Source organism: Equus caballus, chromosome 25 (genome assembly GCF_041296265.1).
Source record: "Equus caballus isolate H_3958 breed thoroughbred chromosome 25, TB-T2T, whole genome shotgun sequence".
Classification (NCBI taxonomy): Eukaryota; Metazoa; Chordata; class Mammalia; order Perissodactyla; family Equidae; genus Equus; species Equus caballus.
Window position 1 is genome coordinate 1,257,750 of NC_091708.1, and position 17,985 is coordinate 1,275,734.

Sequence of the window (17,985 nt, forward strand, 5' to 3'; positions counted from 1 at the left end):
TCACAGCCTAGTGGGAACATCTCTTCCAAAGGCCTGTGAAACGCAGTTTCTTTGCAGGCCTGATCTGGCTGAAGTAGCACTTCTGCTCTGGGTGTGCTACTTTGCCCTAGAGCTGAAAGGCACAACGTGCAGGCTTCTTTCCAAAGGGCGAGTTGGGCCCCACAGCATCTTGCTTCCAGCTCTTTGGGAAGCTAAGAAACAACTCGCTCTGCACAGTGCTCTTACAGCCTAGTGGGAACATCTCTTCCAAAGGCCTGTGAAATGCAGTTTCTTTGCAGGCCTGATCTGGCTGAAGTAGGACTTCTGCTCTGGGTGTGCTACTTTGCCCTAGAGCTGAAAGGCACAACGTGCAGGCTTCTTTCCAAAGGGCGAGTTGGGCCCCACAGCATCTTGCTTCCAGCTCTTTGGGAAGCTAAGAAACAACTCGCTCTGCACAGTGCTCTTACAGCCTAGTGGGAACATCTCTTCCAAAGGCCTGTGAAACGCAGTTTCTTTGCAGGCCTGATCTGGCTGAAGTAGGACTTCTGCTCTGGGTGTGCTACTTTGCCCTAGAGCTGAAAGGCACAACGTGCAGGCTTCTTTCCAAAGGGCGAGTTGGGCCCCACAGCATCTTGCTTCCAGCTCTTTGGGAAGCTAAGAAACAACTCGCTCTGCACAGTGCTCTTACAGCCTACCGGGAACATGTCTTCCAAAGGCCTGTGAAACGCAGTTTCTTTGCAGGCCTGATCTGGCTGAAGTAGGACTTCTGCTCTGGGTGTGCTACTTTGCCCTAGAGCTGAAAGGCACAACGTGCAGGCTTCTTTCCAAAGGGCGAGTTGGGCCCCACAGCATCTTGCTTCCAGCTCTTTGGGAAGCTAAGAAACAACTCGCTCTGCACAGTGCTCTTACAGCCTATGGGGAACATCTCTTCCAAAGGCCTGTGAAACGCAGTTTCTTTGCAGGCCTGATCTGGCTGAAGTAGCACTTCTGCTCTGGGTGTGCTACTTTGCCCTAGAGCTGAAAGGCACAACGTGCAGGCTTCTTTCCAAAGGGCGAGTTGGGCCCCACAGCATCTTGCTTCCAGCTCTTTGGGAAGCTAAGAAACAACTCGCTCTGCACAGTGCTCTTACAGCCTAGTGGGAACATCTCTTCCAAAGGCCTGTGAAACGCAGTTTCTTTGCAGGCCTGATCTGGCTGAAGTAGGACTTCTGCTCTGGGTGTGCTACTTTGCCCTAGAGCTGAAAGGCACAACGTGCAGGCTTCTTTCCAAAGGGCGAGTTGGGCCCCACAGCATCTTGCTTCCAGCACTTTGGGAAGCTAAGAAACAACTCGCTCTGAACATTACTCTTACAGCCTAGTGGGAACATCTCTTCCAACGTCCTGTGAAACGCAGTTTCTTTGCAGGCCTGATCTGGCTGAAGTAGGACTTCTGCTCTGGGTGTGCTACTTTGCCCTAGAGCTGAAAGGCACAACGTGCAGGCTTCTTTCCAAAGGGCGAGTTGGGCCCCACAGCATCTTGCTTCCAGCTCTTTGGGAAGCTAAGAAACAACTCGCTCTGCACAGTGCTCTTACAGCCTAGTGGGAACATCTCTTCCAAAGGCCTGTGAAACGCAGTTTCTTTGCAGGCCTGATCTGGCTGAAGTAGGACTTCTGCTCTGGGTGTGCTACTTTGCCCTAGAGCTGAAAGGCACAACGTGCAGGCTTCTTTCCAAAGGGCGAGTTGGGCCCCACAGCATCTTGCTTCCAGCTCTTTGGGAAGCTAAGAAACAACTCGCTCTGCACAGTGCTCTTACAGCCTACCGGGAACATGTCTTCCAAAGGCCTGTGAAACGCAGTTTATTTGCAGGCCTGATCTGGCTGAAGTAGCACTTCTGCTCTGGGTGTGCTACTTTGCCCTAGAGCTGAAAGGCACAACGTGCAGGCTTCTTTCCAAAGGGCGAGTTGGGCCCCACAGCATCTTGCTTCCAGCTCTTTGGGAAGCTAAGAAACAACTCGCTCTGCACAGTGCTCTTACAGCCAAGTGGGAACATCTCTTCCAAAGGCCTGTGAAACGCAGTTTCTTTGCAGGCCTGATCTGTCTGAAGTAGCACTTCTGCTCTGGGTGTGCTACTTTGCCCTAGAGCTGAAAGGCACAACGTGCAGGCTTCTTTCCAAAGGGCGAGTTGGGCCCCACAGCATCTTGCTTCCAGCTCTTTGGGAAGCTAAGAAACAACTCGCTCTGCACAGTGCTCTTACAGCCTACGGGGAACATCTCTTCCAATGGCCTGTGAAACGCAGTTTCTTTGCAGGCCTGATCTGGCTGAAGTAGGACTTCTGCTCTGGGTGTGCTACTTTGCCCTAGAGCTGAAAGGCACAACGTGCAGGCTTCTTTCCAAAGGGCGAGTTGGGCCCCACAGCATCTTGCTTCCAGCTCTTTGGGAAGCTAAGAAACAACTCGCTCTGCACAGTGCTCTTACAGCCTAGTGGGAACATCTCTTCCAAAGGCCTGTGAAACGCAGTTTCTTTGCAGGCCTGATCTGGCTGAAGTAGGACTTCTGCTCTGGGTGTGCTACTTTGCCCTAGAGCTGAAAGGCACAACGTGCAGGCTTCTTTCCAAAGGGCGAGTTGGGCCCCACAGCATCTTGCTTCCAGCTCTTTGGGAAGCTAAGAAACAACTCGCTCTGCACAGTGCTCTTACAGCCTACCGGGAACATGTCTTCCAAAGGCCTGTGAAACGCAGTTTCTTTGCAGGCCTGATCTGGCTGAAGTAGCACTTCTGCTCTGGGTGTGCTACTTTGCCCTAGAGCTGAAAGGCACAACGTGTAGGCTTCTTTCCAAAGGGCGAGTTGGGCCCCACAGCATCTTGCTTCCAGCTCTTTGGGAAGCTAAGAAACAACTCGCTCTGCACAGTGCTCTTACAGCCTACAGGGAACATCTCTTCCAAAGGCCTGTGAAACGCAGTTTCTTTGCAGGCCTGATCTGGCTGAAGTAGCACTTCTGCTCTGGGTGTGCTACTTTGCCCTAGAGCTGAAAGGCACAACGTGCAGGCTTCTTTCCAAAGGGTGAGTTGGGCCCCACAGCATCTTGCTTCCAGCTCTTTGGGAAGCTAAGAAACAACTCGCTCTGCACAGTGCTCTTACAGCCTAGTGGGAACATCTCTTCCAACGGCCTGTGAAACGCAGTTTCTTTGCAGGCCTGATCTGGCTGAAGTAGGACTTCTGCTCTGGGTGTGCTACTTTGCCCTAGAGCTGAAAGGCACAACGTGCAGGCTTCTTTCCAAAGGGCGAGTTGGGCCCCACAGCATCTTGCTTCTAGCTCTTTGGGAAGCTAAGAAACAACTCCCTCTGCACAGTGCTCTTACAGCCTAGTGGGAACATCTCTTCCAAAGGCCTGTGAAACGCAGTTTCTTTGCAGGCCTGATCTGGCTGAAGTAGGACTTCTGCTCTGGGTGTGCTACTTTGCCCTAGAGCTGAAAGGCACAACGTGCAGGCTTCTTTCCAAAGGGCGAGTTGGGCCCCACAGCATCTTGCTTCCAGCTCTTTGGGAAGCTAAGAAACAACTCGCTCTGCACAGTGCTCTTACAGCCTAGTGGGAACATCTCTTCCAAAGGCCTGTGAAACGCAGTTTCTTTGCAGGCCTGATCTGGCTGAAGTAGGACTTCTGCTCTGGGTGTGCTACTTTGCCCTAGAGCTGAAAGGCACAACGTGCAGGCTTCTTTCCAAGGGGCGAGTTGGGCCCCACAGCATCTTGCTTCCAGCTCTTTGGGAAGCTAAGAAACAACTCGCTCTGCACAGTGCTCTTACAGCCTACCGGGAACATCTCTTCCAAAGGCCTGTGAAACGCAGTTTCTTTGCAGGCCTGATCTGGCTGAAGTAGCACTTCTGCTCTGGGTGTGCTACTTTGCCCTAGAGCTGAAAGGCACAACGTGCAGGCTTCTTTCCAAATTGCGAGTTGGGCCCCGCAGCATCTTGCTTCCAGCTCTTTGGGAAGCTAAGAAACAACTCGCTCTGCACAGTGCTCTTACAGCCTACCGGGAACATGTCTTCCAAAGGCCTGTGAAACACAGTTCCTTTGCAGGCCTGATCTGGCTGAAGTAGGACTTCTGCTCTGGGTGTGCTACTTTGCCCTAGAGCTGAAAGGCACAACGTGCAGGCTTCTATCCAAAGGGCGAGTTGGGCCTCACAGCATCTTGCTTCCAGCTCTTTGGGAAGCTAAGAAACAACTCGCTCTGCACAGTGCTCTTACAGCCTAGTGGGAACATCTCTTCCAAAGGCCTGTGAAACGCAGTTTCTTTGCAGGCCTGATCTGGCTGAAGTAGGACTTCTGCTCTGGGTGTGCTACTTTGCCCTAGAGCTGAAAGGCACAACGTGCAGGCTTCTTTCCAAAGGGCGAGTTGGGCCCCACAGCATCTTGCTTCCAGCTCTTTGGGAAGCTAAGAAACAACTCGCTCTGCACAGTGCTCTTACAGCCTACCGGGACCATGTCTTCCAAAGGCCTGTGAAACGCAGTTTCTTTGCAGGCCTGATCTGGCTGAAGTAGGACTTCTGCTCTGGGTGTGCTACTTTGCCCTAGAGCTGAAAGGCACAACGTGCAGGCTTCTTTCCAAAGGGCGAGTTGGGCCCCACAGCATCTTGCTTCCAGCTCTTGGGGAAGGTAAGAAACAACTCGCTCTGCACAGTGCTCTTACAGCCTAGTGGGAACATCTCTTCCAAAGGCCTGTGAAACGCAGTTTCTTTGCAGGCCTGATCTGGCTGAAGTAGCACTTCTGCTCTGGGTGTGCTACTTTGCCCTAGAGCTGAAAGGCACAACGTGCAGGCTTCTTTCCAAAGGGCGAGTTGGGCCCCACAGCATCTTGCTTCCAGCTCTTTGGGAAGCTAAGAAACAACTCGCTGTGCACAGTGCTCTTACAGCCTAGTGGGAACATCTCTTCCAACGGCCTGTGAAACGCAGTTTCTTTGCAGGCCTGATCTGGCTGAAGTAGGACTTCTGCTCTGGGTGTGCTACTTTGCCCTAGAGCTGAAAGGCACAACGTGCAGGCTTCTTTCCAAAGGGCGAGTTGGGCCCCACAGCATCTTGCTTCCAGCTCTTGGGGAAGGTAAGAAACAACTCGCTCTGCACAGTGCTCTTACAGCCTAGTGGGAACATCTCTTCCAAAGGCCTGTGAAACGCAGTTTCTTTGCAGGCCTGATCTGGCTGAAGTAGCACTTCTGCTCTGGGTGTGCTACTTTGCCCTAGAGTTGAAAGGCACAACGTGCAGGCTTCTTTCCAAAGGGCGAGTTGGGCCCCACAGCATCTTGCTTCCAGCTCTTTGGGAAGCTAAGAAACAACTCGCTCTGCACAGTGCTCTTACAGCCTAGTGGGAACATCTCTTCCAAAGGCCTGTGAAACGCAGTTTCTTTGCAGGCCTGATCTGGCTGAAGTAGGACTTCTGCTCTGGGTGTGCTACTTTGCCCTAGAGCTGAAAGGCACAACGTGCAGGCTTCTTTCCAAGGGGCGAGTTGGGCCCCACAGCATCTTGCTTCCAGCTCTTTGGGAAGCTAAGAAACAACTCGCTCTGCACAGTGCTCTTACCGCCTACCGGGAACATCTCTTCCAAAGGCCTGTGAAACGCAGTTTCTTTGCAGGCCTGATCTGGCTGAAGTAGGACTTCTGCTCTGGGTGTGCTACTTTGCCCTAGAGCTGAAAGGCACAACGTGCAGGCTTCTTTCCAAAGTGCGAGTTGGGCCCCGCAGCATCTTGCTTCCAGCTCTTTGGGAAGCTAAGAAACAACTCGCTCTGCACAGTGCTCTTACAGCCTACCGGGAACATGTCTTCCAAAGGCCTGTGAAACGCAGTTTCTTTGCAGGCCTGATGTGGCTGAAGTAGGACTTCTGCTCTGGGTGTGCTACTTTGCCCTAGAGCTGAAAGGCACAACGTGCAGGCTTCTTTCCAAAGGGCGAGTTGGGCCCCACAGCATCTTGCTTCCAGCTCTTTGGGAAGCTAAGAAACAACTCGCTCTGCACAGTGCTCTTACAGCCTACCGGGAACATCTCTTCCAAAGGCCTGTGAAACGCAGTTTCTTTGCAGGCCTGATCTGGCTGAAGTAGCACTTCTGCTCTGGGTGTGCTACTTTGCCCTAGAGCTGAAAGGCACAACGTGCAGGCTTCTTTCCAAAGGGCGAGTTGGGCCCCACAGCATCTTGCTTCCAGCTCTTTGGGAAGCTAAGAAACAACTCGCTCTGCACAGTGCTCTTACAGCCTAGTGGGAACATCTCTTCCAACGGCCTGTGAAACGCAGTTTCTTTGCAGGCCTGATCTGGCTGAAGTAGGACTTCTGCTCTGGGTGTGCTACTTTGCCCTAGAGCTGAAAGGCACAACGTGCAGGCTTCTTTCCAAAGGGCGAGTTGGGCCCCACAGCATCTTGCTTCCAGCTCTTTGGGAAGCTAAGAAACAACTCGCTCTGCACAGTGCTCTTACAGCCTACCGGAAACATCTCTTCCAAAGGCCTGTGAAACGCAGTTTCTTTGCAGGCCTGATCTGGCTGAAGTAGCACTTCTGCTCTGGGTGTGCTACTTTGCCCTAGAGCTGAAAGGCACAACGTGCAGGCTTCTTTCCAAAGGGCGAGTTGGGCCCCACAGCATCTTGCTTCCAGCTCTTTGGGAAGCTAAGAAACAACTCGCTCTGCACAGTGCTCTTACAGCCTAGTGGGAACATCTCTTCCAACGGCCTGTGAAACGCAGTTTCTTTGCAGGCCTGATCTGGCTGAAGTAGGACTTCTGCTCTGGGTGTGCTACTTTGCCCTAGAGCTGAAAGGCACAACGTGCAGGCTTCTTTCCAAAGGGCGAGTTGGGCCCCACAGCATCTTGCTTCTAGCTCTTTGGGAAGCTAAGAAACAACTCCCTCTGCACAGTGCTCTTACAGCCTAGTGGGAACATCTCTTCCAAAGGCCTGTGAAACGCAGTTTCTTTGCAGGCCTGATGTGGCTGAAGTAGGACTTCTGCTCTGGGTGTGCTACTTTGCCCTAGAGCTGAAAGGCACAACGTGCAGGCTTCTTTCCAAAGGGCGAGTTGGGCCCCACAGCATCTTGCTTCCAGCTCTTTGGGAAGCTAAGAAACAACTCGCTCTGCACAGTGCTCTTACAGCCTACCGGGAACATGTCTTCCAAAGGCCTGTGAAACGCAGTTTCTTTTCAGGCCTGATCTGGCTGAAGTAGCACTTCTGCTCTGGGTGTGCTACTTTACCCTAGAGCTGAAAGGCACAACGTGCAGGCTTCTTTCCAAAGGGCGAGTTGGGCCCCACAGCATCTTGCTTCCAGCTCTTTGGGAAGCCAAGAAACAACTCGCTCTGCACAGTGCTCTTACAGCCTACCGGGAACTTCTCTTCCAAAGGCCTGTGAAATGCAGTTTCTTTGCAGGCCTGATCTGTCTGAAGTAGCACTTCTGCTCTGGGTGTGCTACTTTGCCCTAGAGCTGAAAGGCACAACGTGCAGGCTTCTTTCCAAAGGGCGAGTTGGGCCTCACAGCATCTTGCTTCCAGCTCTTTGGAGCTAAGAAACAACTCGCTCTGCACAGTGCTCTTACAGCCTAGTGGGAACATCTCTTCCAAAGGCCTGTGAAACGCAGTTTCTTTGCAGGCCTGATCTGGCTGAAGTAGGACTTCTGCTCTGGGTGTGCTACTTTGCCCTAGAGCTGAAAGGCACAACGTGCAAGCTTCTTTCCAAAGGTCGAGTTGGGCCCCACAGCATCTTGCTTCCAGCTCTTTGGGAAGCTAAGAAACAACTCGCTCTGCACAGTGCTCTTACAGCCTACCGGGAGCATGTCTTCCAAAGGCCTGTGAAACGCAGTTTCTTTGCAGGCCTGATCTGGCTGAAGTAGGACTTCTGCTCTGGGTGTGCTACTTTGCCCTAGAGCTGAAAGGCAAAACGTGCAGGCTTCTTTCCAAAGGGCGAGTTGGGCCCCACAGCATCTTGCTTCCAGCTCTTGGGGAAGGTAAGAAACAACTCGCTCTGCACAGTGCTCTTACAGCCTAGTGGGAACATCTCTTCCAAAGGCCTGTGAAACCCAGTTTCTTTGCAGGCCTGATCTGGCTGAAGTAGCACTTCTGCTCTGGGTGTGCTACTTTGCCCTAGAGTTGAAAGGCACAACGTGCAGGCTTCTTTCCAAAGGGCGAGTTGGGCCCCACAGCATCTTGCTTCCAGCTCTTTGGGAAGCTAAGAAGCAACTCGCTCTGCACAGTGCTCTTACAGCCTAGTGGGAACATCTCTTCCAAAGGCCTGTGAAACGCAGTTTCTTTGCAGGCCTGATCTGGCTGAAGTAGGACTTCTGCTCTGGGTGTGCTACTTTGCCCTAGAGCTGAAAGGCACAACGTGCAGGCTTCTTTCCAAGGGGCGAGTTGGGCCCCACAGCATCTTGCTTCCAGCTCTTTGTGAAGCTAAGAAACAACTCGCTCTGCACAGTGCTATTACAGCCTACCGGGAACATCTCTTCCAAAGGCCTGTGAAACGCAGTTTCTTTGCAGGCCTGATCTGGCTGAAGTAGGACTTCTGCTCTGGGTGTGCTACTTTGCCCTAGAGCTGAAAGGCACAACGTGCAGGCTTCTTTCCAAAGTGCGAGTTGGGCCCCGCAGCATCTTGCTTCCAGCTCTTTGGGAAGCTAAGAAACAACTCGCTCTGCACAGTGCTCTTACAGCCTACCGGGAACATGTCTTCCAAAGGCCTGTGAAACGCAGTTTCTTTGCAGGCCTGATCTGGCTGAAGTAGGACTTCTGCTCTGGGTGTGCTACTTTGCCCTAGAGCTGAAAGGCACAACGTGCAGGCTTCTTTCCAAAGGGCGAGTTGGGCCCCACAGCATCTTGCTTCCAGCTCTTTGGGAAGCTAAGAAACAACTCGCTCTGCACAGTGCTCTTACAGCCTACCGGGAACATCTCTTCCAAAGGCCTGTGAAACGCAGTTTCTTTGCAGGCCTGATCTGGCTGAAGTAGCATTTCTGCTCTGGGTGTGCTACTTTGCCCTAGAGCTGAAAGGCACAACGTGCAGGCTTCTTTCCAAAGGGCGAGTTGGGCCCCACAGCATCTTGCTTCCAGCTCTTTGGGAAGCTAAGAAACAACTCGCTGTGCACAGTGCTCTTACAGCCTAGTGGGAACATCTCTTCCAACGGCCTGTGAAACGCAGTTTCTTTGCAGGCCTGATCTGGCTGAAGTAGGACTTCTGCTCTGGGTGTGCTACTTTGCCCTAGAGCTGAAAGGCACAACGTGCAGGCTTCTTTCCAAAGGGCGAGTTGGGCCCCACAGCATCTTGCTTCCAGCTCTTTGGGAAGCTAAGAAACAACTCGCTCTGCACAGTGCTCTTACAGCCTAGTGGGAACATCTCTTCCAAAGGCCTGTGAAACGCAGTTTCTTTGCAGGCCTGATCTGGCTGAAGTAGCACTTCTGCTCTGGGTGTGCTACTTTGCCCTAGAGCTGAAAGGCACAACGTGCAGGCTTCTTTCCAAAGGGCGAGTTGGGCCCCACAGCATCTTGCTTCCAGCTCTTTGGGAAGCTAAGAAACAACTCGCTCTGCACAGTGCTCTTACAGCCTACGGGGAACATCACTTCCAAAGGCCTGTGAAACGCAGTTTCTTTGCAGGCCTGATCTGGCTGAAGTAGGACTTCTGCTCTGGGTGTGCTACTTTGCCCTAGAGCTGAAAGGCACAACGTGCAGGCTTCTTTCCAAAGGGCGAGTTGGGCCCCACAGCATCTTGCTTCCAGCTCTTTGGGAAGCTAAGAAACAACTCGCTCTGCACAGTGCTCTTACAGCCTACCGGGAACATCGCTTCCAAAGGCCTGTGAAACGCAGTTTCTTTGCAGGCCTGATCTGGCTGAAGTAGGACTTCTGCTCTGGGTGTGCTACTTTGCCCTAGAGCTGAAAGGCACAACGTGCAGGCTTCTTTCCAAAGGGCGAGTTGGGCCCCACAGCATCTTGCTTCCAGCTCTTTGGGAAGCTAAGAAACAACTCGCTCTGCACAGTGCTCTTACAGCCTATGGGGAACATCTCTTCCAAAGGCCTGTGAAACGCAGTTTCTTTGCAGGCCTGATCTGGCTGAAGTAGGACTTCTGCTCTGGGTGTGCTACTTTGCCCTAGAGCTGAAAGGCACAACGTGCAGGCTTCTTTCCAAAGGGCGAGTTGGGCCCCACAGCATCTTGCTTCCAGCTCTTTGGGAAGCTAAGAAACAACTCGCTCTGCACAGTGCTCTTACAGCCTACCGGGAACATGTCTTCCAAAGGCCTGTGAAACGCAGTTTCTTTTCAGGCCTGATCTGGCTGAAGTAGCACTTCTGCTCTGGGTGTGCTACTTTGCCCTAGAGCTGAAAGGCACAACGTGCAGGCTTCTTTCCAAAGGGCGAGTTGGGCCCCACAGCATCTTGCTTCCAGCTCTTTGGGAAGCTAAGAAACAACTCGCTCTGCACAGTGCTCTTACAGCCTACCGGGAACATCTCTTCCAAAGGCCTGTGAAACGCAGTTTCTTTGCAGGCCTGATCTGGCTGAAGTAGGACTTCTGCTCTGGGTGTGCTACTTTGGCCTAGAGCTGAAAGGCACAACGTGCAGGCTTCTTTCCAACGTGCAAGTTGGGCCCCGCAGCATCTTGCTTCCAGCTCTTTGGGAAGCTAAGAAACAACTCGCTCTGCACAGTGCTCTTACAGCCTACCGGGAACATGTCTTCCAAAGGCCTGTGAAACGCAGTTTCTTTGCAGGCCTGACCTGGCTGAAGTAGGACTTCTGCTCTGGGTGTGCTACTTTGCCCTAGAGCTGAAAGGCACAACGTGAAGGCTTCTTTCCAAAGGGCGAGTTGGGCCCCACAGCATCTTGCTTCCAGCTCTTTGGGAAGCTAAGAAACAACTCGCTCTGCACAGTGCTCTTACAGCCTATGGGGAACATCTCTTCCAAAGGCCTGTGAAACGCAGTTTCTTTGCAGGCCTGATCTGGCTGAAGTAGCACTTCTGCTCTGGGTGTGCTACTTTGCCCTAGAGCTGAAAGGCACAACGTGCAGGCTTCTTTCCAAAGGGCGAGTTGGGCCCCACAGCATCTTGCTTCCAGCTCTTTGGGAAGCTAAGAAACAACTCGCTCTGCACAGTGCTCTTACAGCCTACGGGGAACATCACTTCCAAAGGCCTGTGAAACGCAGTTTCTTTGCAGGCCTGATCTGGCTGAAGTAGGACTTCTGCTCTGGGTGTGCTACTTTGCCCTAGAGCTGAAAGGCACAACGTGCAGGCTTCTTTCCAAAGGGCGAGTTGGGCCCCACAGCATCTTGCTTCCAGCTCTTTGGGAAGCTAAGAAACAACTCGCTCTGAACAGTGCTCTTACAGCCTACCGGGAACATCTCTTCCAAAGGCCTGTGAAACACAGTTTCTTTGCAGGCCTGATCTGGCTGAAGTAGCACTTCTGCTCTGGGTGTGCTACTTTGCCCTAGAGCTGAAAGGCACAACGTGCAGGCTCCTTTCCAAAGGGCGAGTTGGGCCCCACAGCATCTTGCTTCCAGCTCTTTGGGAAGCTAAGAAACAACTCGCTCTGCACAGTGCTCTTACAGCCTACCGGGAACATGTCTTCCAAAGGCCTGTGAAACGCAGTTTCTTTTCAGGCCTGATCTGGCTGAAGTAGCACTTCTGCTCTGGGTGTGCTACTTTGCCCTAGAGCTGAAAGGCACAACGTGCAGGCTTCTTTCCAAAGGGCGAGTTGGGCCCCACAGCATCTTGCTTCCAGCTCTTTGGGAAGCTAAGAAACAACTCGCTCTGCACAGTGCTCTTACAGCCTAGTGGGAACATCTCTTCCAAAGGCCTGTGAAACGCAGTTTCTTTGCAGGCCTGATCTGGCTGAAGTAGCATTTCTGCTCTGGGTGTGCTACTTTGCCCTAGAGCTGAAAGGCACAACGTGCAGGCTTCTTTCCAAAGGGCTAGTTGGGCCCCACAGCATCTTGCTTCCAGCTCTTTGGGAAGCTAAGAAACAACTCGCTCTGCACAGTGCTCTTACAGCCTACGGGGAACATCACTTCCAAAGGCCTGTGAAACGCAGTTTCTTTGCAGGCCTGATCTGGCTGAAGTAGGACTTCTGCTCTGGGTGTGCTACTTTGCCCTAGAGCTGAAAGGCACAACGTGCAGGCCTCTTTCCAAAGGGCGAGTTGGGCCCCACAGCATCTTGTTTCCAGCTCTTTGGGAAGCTAAGAAACAACTCGCTCTGCACAGTGCTCTTACAGCCTAGTGGGAACATCTCTTCCAAAAGCCTGTGAAACGCAGTTTCTTTGCAGGCCTGATCTGGCTGAAGTAGGACTTCTGCTCTGGGTGTGCTACTTTGCCCTAGAGCTGAAAGGCACAACGTGCAGGCTTCTTTCCAAAGGGCGAGTTGGGCCCCACAGCATCTTGCTTCCAGCTCTTTGGGAAGCTAAGAAACAACTCGCTCTGCACAGTGCTCTTACAGCCTATGGGGAACATCTCTTCCAAAGGCCTGTGAAACGCAGTTTCTTTGCAGGCCTGATCTGGCTGAAGTAGGACTTCTGCTCTGGGTGTGCTACTTTGCCCTAGAGCTGAAAGGCACAACGTGCAGGCTTCTTTCCAAAGGGCGAGTTGGGCCCCACAGCATCTTGCTTCCAGCTCTTTGGGATGCTAAGAAACAACTCGCTCTGCACAGTGCTCTTACAGCCTACCGGGAACATCTCTTCCAAAGGCCTGTGAAACGCAGTTTCTTTGCAGGCCTGATCTGGCTGAAGTAGCACTTCTGCTCTGGGTGTGCTACTTTGCCCTAGAGCTGAAAGGCACAATGTGCAGGCTTCTTTCCAAAGGGCGAGTTGGGCCCCACAGCATCTTGCTGCCAGCTCTTTGGGAAGCTAAGAAACAACTCGCTCTGCACAGTGCTCTTACAGCCTACCGGGAACATCTCTTCCAAAGGCCTGTGAAACGCAGTTTCTTTGCAGGCCTGATCTGGCTGAAGTAGGACTTCTGCTCTGGGTGTGCTACTTTGGCCTAGAGCTGAAAGGCACAACGTGCAGGCTTCTTTCCAACGTGCGAGTTGGGCCCCGCAGCATCTTGCTTCCAGCTGTTTGGGAAGCTAAGAAACAACTCGCTCTGCACAGTGCTCTTACAGCCTACCGGGAACATGTCTTCCAAAGGCCTGTGAAACGCAGTTTCTTTGCAGGCCTGATCTGGCTGAAGTAGGACTTCTGCTCTGGGTGTGCTACTTTGCCCTAGAGCTGAAAGGCACAACGTGCAGGCTTCTTTCCAAAGGGCGAGTTGGGCCCCACAGCATCTTGCTTCCAGCTCTTTGGGAAGCTAAGAAACAACTCGCTCTGCACAGTGCTCTTACAGCCTAGTGGGAACATCTCTTCCAAAGGCCTGTGAAACGCAGTTTCTTTGCAGGCCTGATCTGGCTGAAGTAGCACTTCTGCTCTGGGTGTGCTACTTTGCCCTAGAGCTGAAAGGCACAACGTGCAGGCTTCTTTCCAAAGGGCGAGTTGGGCCCCACAGCATCTTGCTTCCAGCTCTTTGGGAGGCTAAGAAACAACTCGCTCTGCACAGTGCTCTTACAGCCTACGGGGAACATCACTTCCAAAGGCCTGTGAAACGCAGTTTCTTTGCAGGCCTGATCTGGCTGAAGTAGGACTTCTGCTCTGGGTGTGCTACTTTGCCCTAGAGCTGAAAGGCACAACGTGCAGGCTTCTTTCCAAAGGGCGAGTTGGGCCCCACAGCATCTTGCTTCCAGCTCTTTGGGAAGCTAAGAAACAACTCGCTCTGAACAGTGCTCTTACAGCCTACCGGGAACATCTCTTCCAAAGGCCTGTGAAACACAGTTTCTTTGCAGGACTGATCTGGCTGAAGTAGCACTTCTGCTCTGGGTGTGCTACTTTGCCCTAGAGCTGAAAGGCACAACGTGCAGGCTCCTTTCCAAAGGGCGAGTTGGGCCCCACAGCATCTTGCTTCCAGCTCTTTGGGAAGCTAAGAAACAACTCGCTCTGCACAGTGCTCTTACAGCCTACCGGGAACATGTCTTCCAAAGGCCTGTGAAACGCAGTTTCTTTTCAGGCCTGATCTGGCTGAAGTAGCACTTCTGCTCTGGGTGTGCTACTTTGCCCTAGAGCTGAAAGGCACAACGTGCAGGCTTCTTTCCAAAGGGCGAGTTGGGCCCCACAGCATCTTGCTTCCAGCTCTTTGGGAAGCTAAGAAACAACTCGCTCTGCACAGTGCTCTTACAGCCTAGTGGGAACATCTCTTCCAAAGGCCTGTGAAACGCAGTTTCTTTGCAGGCCTGATCTGGCTGAAGTAGCATTTCTGCTCTGGGTGTGCTACTTTTCCCTAGAGCTGAAAGGCACAACGTGCAGGCTTCTTTCCAAAGGGCTAGTTGGGCCCCACAGCATCTTGCTTCCAGCTCTTTGGGAAGCTAAGAAACAACTCGCTCTGCACAGTGCTCTTACAGCCTACGGGGAACATCACTTCCAAAGGCCTGTGAAACGCAGTTTCTTTGCAGGCCTGATCTGGCTGAAGTAGGACTTCTGCTCTGGGTGTGCTACTTTGCCCTAGAGCTGAAAGGACCAACGTGCAGGCTTCTTTCCAAAGGGCGAGTTGGGCCCCACAGCATCTTGCTTCCAGCTCTTTGGGAAGCTAAGAAACAACTCGCTCTGCACAGTGCTCTTACAGCCTATGGGGAACATCTCTTCCAAAGGCCTGTGAAACGCAGTTTCTTTGCAGGCCTGATCTGGCTGAAGTAGGACTTCTGCTCTGGGTGTGCTACTTTGCCCTAGAGCTGAAAGGCACAACGTGCAGGCTTCTTTCCAAAGGGCGAGTTGGGCCCCACAGCATCTTGCTTCCAGCTCTTTGGGAAGCTAAGAAACAACTCGCTCTGCACAGTGCTCTTACAGCCTACCGGGAACATCTCTTCCAAAGGCCTGTGAAACGCAGTTTCTTTGCAGGCCTGATCTGGCTGAAGTAGCACTTCTGCTCTGGGTGTGCTACTTTGCCCTAGAGCTGAAAGGCACAATGTGCAGGCTTCTTTCCAAAGGGCGAGTTGGGCCCCACAGCATCTTGCTTCCAGCTCTTTGGGAAGCTAAGAAACAACTCGCTCTGCACAGTGCTCTTACAGCCTACCGGGAACATCTCTTCCAAAGGCCTGTGAAACGCAGTTTCTTTGCAGGCATGATCTGGCTAAAGTAGGACTTCTGCTCTGGGTGTGCTACTTTGCCCTAGAGCTGAAAGGCACAACGTGCAGGCTTCTTTCCAAAGTGCGAGTTGGGCCCCGCAGCATCTTGCTTCCAGCTCTTTGGTAAGCTAAGAAACAACTCGCTCTGCACAGTGCTCTTACAGCCTACCGGGAACATGTCTTCCAAAGGCCTGTGAAACGCAGTTTCTTTGCAGGCCTGATCTGGCTGAAGTAGGACTTCTGCTCTGGGTGTGCTACTTTGCCCTAGAGCTGAAAGGCACAACGTGCAGGCTTCTTTCCAAAGGGCGAGTTGGGCCCCACAGCATCTTGCTTCCAGCTCTTTGGGAAGCTAAGAAACAACTCGCTCTGCACAGTGCTCTTACAGCCTACCGGGAACATCTCTTCCAAAGGCCTGTGAAACGCAGTTTCTTTGCAGGCCTGATCTGGCTGAAGTAGCACTTCTGCTCTGGGTGTGCTACTTTGCCCTAGAGCTGAAAGGCACAATGTGCAGGCTTCTTTCCAAAGGGCGAGTTGGGCCCCACAGCATCTTGCTTCCAGCTCTTTGGGAAGCTAAGAAACAACTCGCTCTGCACAGTGCTCTTACAGCCTACCGGGAACATCTCTTCCAAAGGCCTGTGAAACGCAGTTTCTTTGCAGGCATGATCTGGCTGAAGTAGGACTTCTGCTCTGGGTGTGCTACTTTGCCCTAGAGCTGAAAGGCACAACGTGCAGGCTTCTTTCCAAAGTGCGAGTTGGGCCCCGCAGCATCTTGCTTCCAGCTCTTTGGTAAGCTAAGAAACAACTCGCTCTGCACAGTGCTCTTACAGCCACCGGGAACATGTCTTCCAAAGGCCTGTGAAACGCAGTTTCTTTGCAGGCCTGATCTGGCTGAAGTAGGACTTCTGCTCTGGGTGTGCTACTTTGCCCTAGAGCTGAAAGGCACAACGTGCAGGCTTCTTTCCAAAGGGCGAGTTGGGCCCCACAGCATCTTGCTTCCAGCTCTTTGGGAAGCTAAGAAACAACTCGCTCTGCACAGTGCTCTTACAGCCTACCGGGAACATCACTTCCAAAGGCCTGTGAAACGCAGTTTCTTTGCAGGCCTGATCTGGCTGAAGTAGGACTTCTGCTCTGGGTGTGCTAGTTTGCCCTAGAGCTGAAAGGCACAACGTGCAGGCTTCTTTCCAAAGGGCGAGTTGGGCCCCACAGCATCTTGCTTCCAGCTCTTTGGGAAGCTAAGAAACAACTCGCTCTGCACAGTGCTCTTACAGCCTACCGGGAACATCTCTTCCAAAGGCCTGTGAAACACAGTTTCTTTGCAGGCCTGATCTGGCTGAAGTAGCACTTCTGCTCTGGGTGTGCTACTTTGCCCTAGAGCTGAAAGGCACAACGTGCAGGCTTCTTTCCAAAGGGCGAGTTGGGCCCCACAGCATCTTGCTTCCAGCTCTTTGGGAAGCTAAGAAACAACTCGCTCTGCACAGTGCTCTTACAGCCTAGTGGGAACATCTCTTCCAAAGGCCTGTGAAACACAGTTTCTTTGCAGGCCTGATCTGGCTGAAGTAGCACTTCTGCTCTGGGTGTGCTACTTTGCCCTAGAGCTGAAAGGCACAACGTGCAGGCTTCTTTCCAAAGGGCGAGTTGGGCCCCACAGCATCTTGCTTCCAGCTCTTTGGGAAGCTAAGAAACAACTCGCTCTGCACAGTGCTCTTACAGCCTAGTGGGAACATCTCTTCCAAAGGCCTGTGAAACGCAGTTTCTTTGCAGGCCTGATCTGGCTGAAGTAGCATTTCTGCTCTGGGTGTGCTACTTTGCCCTAGAGCTGAAAGGCACAACGTGCAGGCTTCTTTCCAAAGGGCGAGTTGGGCCCCACAGCATCTTGCTTCCAGCTCTTTGGGAAGCTAAGAAACAACTCGCTCTGCACAGTGCTCTTACAGCCTACGGGGAAAATCACTTCCAAAGGCCTGTGAAACGCAGTTTCTTTGCAGGCCTGATCTGGCTGAAGTAGGACTTCTGCTCTGGGTGTACTACTTTGCCCTAGCGCTGAAAGGCACAACGTGCAGGCTTCTTTCCAAAGGGCGAGTTGGGCCCCACAGCATCTTGCTTCCAGCTCTTTGGGAAGCTAAGAAACAACTCGCTATGCTCAGTGCTGTTACAGCCTAGTGGGAACATCTCTTCCAAAAGCCTGTGAAACGCAGTTTCTTTGCAGGCCTGATCTGGCTGAAGTAGCACTTCTGCTCTGGGTGTGCTACTTTGCCCTAGAGCTGAAAGGCACAACGTGCAGGCTTCTTTCCAAAGGGCGAGTTGGGCCCCACAGCATCTTGCTTCCAGCTCTTTGGGAAGCTAAGAAACAACTCGCTCTGCACAGTGCTCTTACAGCCCAGTGGGAACATCTCTTCCAAAGGCCTGTGAAACGCAGTTTCTTTGCAGGCCTGATCTGGCTGAAGTAGGACTTCTGCTCTGGGTGTGCTACTTTGCCCTAGAGCTGAAAGGCACAACGTGCAGGCTTCTTTCCAAAGGGCGAGTTGGGCCCCACAGCATCTTGCTTCCAGCTCTTTGGGAAGCTAAGAAACAACTCGCTCTGCACAGTGCTCTTACAGCCTACCGGGAACATGTCTTCCAAAGGCCTGTGAAACACAGTTTCTTTGCAGGCCTGATCTGGCTGAAGTAGGACTTCTGCTCTGGGTGTGCTAATTTGCCCTAGAGCTGAAAGGCACAACGTGCAGGCTTCTTTCCAAAGGGCGAGTTGGGCCCCACAGCATCTTGCTTCCAGCTCTTTGGGAAGCTAAGAAAAAACTCGCTCTGCACAGTGCTCTTACAGCCTACTGGGAACATCTCTTCCACAGGCCTGTGAAACGCACTTTCTTTGCAGGCCTGATCTGGCTGAAGTAGGACTTCTGCT